Genomic DNA, 4,034 nt, shown 5'->3' with positions numbered 1-4,034 from the left:
ATGCTTCTGAGAAGGAAGGAAGGAAGGGAGGGAGGGAGAGAGGGGGAGGGTGGAGGGACTGGGGGAGGGACGGAGGGACTGGGGAAGGGAGAGGGGAGGGAGGGAGGGAGGAAGGAAGGAAGGAAGGAAGGGAGGGAGGGAGGGAGGGAAGGAAGAAAGGAAGGAAGGAAGGAAGGGAAGGAAGGAAGGAAGAGAGGGAGGGAGGGAGGGAAGGAAGGAAGGAAAGAAGGGGGAAGGAAGAAGGAAGGAAGGAAGGAAGGAAGGAAGGAAGGAAGGGAGGGAGGGAGGGAGGGAGGGAGGGAGGGAGGGAGGGAGGAAGGAAAGAAGGGGGAAGGAAGAAGGAAGGAAGGAAGGAAGGAAGGAAGGAAGGAAGGAAGGAAGGAAGGAAGGAGGGAGGGAGGGAGGGAGGGAGGGAGGGAGGGAAGGAAAGAGCTCCCCTCAGCCTGGCTTCAATGGAATAGTCAGGAAAGGGCATGTAAGGGTCGTACTGTCCTAACAGAGTGACCTTTTACTCCATACAGAGGTCACAGTTCACAGAATGTCCAAGGAAGAAGAACCTGTTGGGGAGGTCCTCAAATTCCAGCCTGCAGGCTGGGCACGGTGGCTCACACCTGTAATCCCAACACTTTGGGAGACCGAGGTGGGTGGATGGATCAGTTGAGGCCAGGAGTTCAAGACCAGCCTAGCCAACACAGTGAAACTCCATCTCTAGTAAAAAATATAAAAATTAGCTGAGCGTGGTGGCACATGCCTGTAATCGCAGCTACTCAGGAGGCTGAGGCAGGAGAATCGCTTGAACCTGGGAGACAGAGGTTGCAGTGAGCCGAGATCATGACACTGCACTCCAGCCTGGGTGACAGAGCGAAACTCTTGACTCAAAAAAAAAAAAAAAAAAAAGAAAGCAAAAAAAGCATTCCAGCATGCCTACAAGTAACTTGGGCACTTGTTAAAATACAGATTCATAGGTCTAAGGCGGGGTCTGAGATTCAACAGTTCTACCAAATTCCCAAGTGACGGCTGCTGGTCCAGGGACAACACTTTGAGTAGCGAAGTCTTGGAGGTCATTAAATCTAAACTTCGTTCTATAGGGGGAGACAGGGAGCAATGTGACTTCATGGTACATGTGTGAGTACTCGCCAGCATGGTGGATCACACCTGTAATCCCAGCACTTTGGGAGGCTGAGGTGAGCAGATCGCTTAAGCTCAGAAGTTTGAGACCAGCCTGGGCAACAGTAAGAAAAAAAATTCGTTTAAATTAGCGGAGCACAGTGGTGCACAGTAGTGCACGCCTCAGCTACTCGGGAGGCTGAGGTGGGAGGACTGTGAGCCCAAGAGGCAGAGGCTGCAGTGAGTTCAGCCTGGGTGACACAGTGAGACCCTGTCTCAAAAAAAAAAAAAAAAAGATCATAGGCACTGGTGTCAGTAGGCATCTGGGTTTGAATTCCACCTCTGTTGTGTGTGTGTGTGTGTGTGTGTGTGTGTGTGTGTGTGTGTACACCTGTTGCTTCGTTTCAGTTTATTTCTGTGAATTAATTGTATGATAATGATGGTGATGACAGTAATAATGGTGATGGTAGTAGTGGGATGATACTGATGGTGATTGTGGTGGTGATGACAGTGGTGGTGATGATGGTGTTAATGGTGATGATCATAGTGATGGTGGTGATGGTGGTGATCATGATGGTGATGGTGATAATCATGGTAGTGATGGTCATAGTGATGATGGTGCTGGTAATGGTGGTGATGGTGGTGATGATGGTGGTGATGGTGGTGATGATGGTGGTGGTGGTGGTGATGATGGTGGTGATGATGGTGATGGTAGTGATGATGGTGGTGATGGTAGTGATGGTGGTAATAAAGATGGTGATGGTGATAATCATGGTAGTGATGGTCATAGTGATGATGGTGCTGGTAATGGTGGTGATGGTGGTGATGATGGTGGTGATGGTGGTGATGATGGTGGTGATGGTGGTGATGATGGTGGTGATGATGGTGATGGTAGTAATGATGGTGGTGATGGTAGTGATGGTGGTAATAAAGATGGTGATGGTGATAATCATGGTAGTGATGGTCATAGTGATGATGGTGCTGGTAATGGTGGTGATGGTGGTGATGATGGTGGTGATGGTGGTGATGATGGTGGTGATGGTGGTGATGGTAGTGATGATGGTGGTGATGGTAGTGATAGTGGTAATAAAGATGGTGATGGTGATAATCATGGTAGTGATGGTCATAGTGATGATGGTGCTGGTGATGGTGGTGATGATGATGGTGATGGTGATGATAGTAATGATGGTGGTGATGGTGGTGGTGATGGTGATGATAGTAATGATGGTGGTGATGGTGGTAATAATTATGGTGATGGTGATAATCATGGTAGTGATGGTCATAGTGATGATGGTGCTGGTGATGGTGGTAATCATGGTGGTGGTGATGGTGGTAATAGTGATGTGATGATGGTGATTATGGTATTGATGGTGGTAGTGATGACAGTGGTGTTGGTGCTAGTGACAGTGATGATGGCAATAATAGTGATGGTGATTATGGTGGTGGTGGTGATGGTGGTGGTGATGTGGTGGTGGTGCTGGTGATGATGGTGATGGTAATGGTGGCGATGGTGGTGATGATGGCAGTGATGGGACTTCACAGGGTAGATGTGAGACTTTAATGAGTTAATGCATATAAAGGTCTTTACAGGGTGATCACTGCAGAGCACATGCCTAAAGGTGACAGCTCTTATAATAATAATAATTACTGTAATCCAGAGATGAAAGGACTTATCCAGGTACAGAGCAGCAGGACCAGTGGCGCAAACTCCCCGCCATCGTTTTCCAGGCCATTACAGAGCCAGACAGAGTATTAGAGAAATTGATAAATGTTAGAATACACATGGCGCTGAATCAATAACGAACCCAATGTTGTGTTCCTCTGTGGTTATGAGATGTATATCTGACTCCTACAGGCCTCAGGGCTTCATTGTGGACACAGCCTCCCACTGTCTAGGAGAGCTGGTGGAGAAACTGGGAGGTCTCCCCTGAATCTGCTTGACATGGATATGGGATACTCACGTGCACTTTAAAAAAAATACGGGCCGGGCGCATATTACTCACATACAGGCGTATTACTCACGCCTGTAATCCCAGCACTTTGGGAGGCCGAGGCCGGTGGATCACCTGAGGTCAGGAGTCCAAGACAAGGCTGGCCAACATGGTGAAACCCAATCTCTACTAAAAATACAAACATTAGCCGGGTGTGGTGGTAGGCGCCTGTAATCCCAGCTGCTTGGGAGGCTGAGGCAGGGGAATCGCTTGAACCTGGGAGGCAGAGGTTGCAGTGAGCCAAGATCGCGCCACTGCACTCCAGCCTAGGTGACAGAGTGAGACTCAATAAATAAATAAATAAATAAATAAATAAATAAATAAAACAAATAGGCCCCAGGTAGAAATTTGTTTACAAGTCACTTGACTCATAAAAGTAGAGTAAGGGTGGCCAGGCGCGGTGGCTCATGCCTGTAATCCCAGCACTTTGAGAGGCCAAGGTGGCGGATCACCTGAGGTCAGGAGTTCGAGACCAGCCTAGCCAACATGGTGAAACCCTGTCTCTACTAAAAATACAAAACTTAGCCAGGCATGGTGGCGTGTACCTGTAATCCCAGCTACTCAGGAGGCTGAGGCCAGAGAATCGCTGGAACCCAGGAGGCAGAGGCTGCAGTGAGCGAGATAGCACCACTATACTCCAGCTTAGGTGACAGAGCAAGACTCCATATCAAAAAAAAAAAAAAAATGTAGCCAGGCGCGGTGGCTCAAGCCTGTAATCCCAGCACTTTGGGAGGCCGAGACGGGCAGATCACGAGGTCAGGAGATTGAGACCATCCTGGCTAACCCGGTGAAACCCCGTCTCTACTGAAAAAAAAAAATACAAAAACACTAGCCGGGCGAGGTGGCGGCGCCTGTAGTCCCAGCTACTCAGGAGGCTGAGGCAGGAGAATGGCGGGAGTCCGGGAGGCGGAGCTTGCAGTGAGCCAAGATCTGGCC

The sequence above is a fragment of the Rhinopithecus roxellana genome, chromosome 12 (assembly GCF_007565055.1).
Source record: "Rhinopithecus roxellana isolate Shanxi Qingling chromosome 12, ASM756505v1, whole genome shotgun sequence".
Taxonomy (NCBI): Eukaryota; Metazoa; Chordata; class Mammalia; order Primates; family Cercopithecidae; genus Rhinopithecus; species Rhinopithecus roxellana.
The sequence above is the reverse complement of the archived record's forward strand: the minus strand, read 5'-3'. Positions refer to the sequence as shown.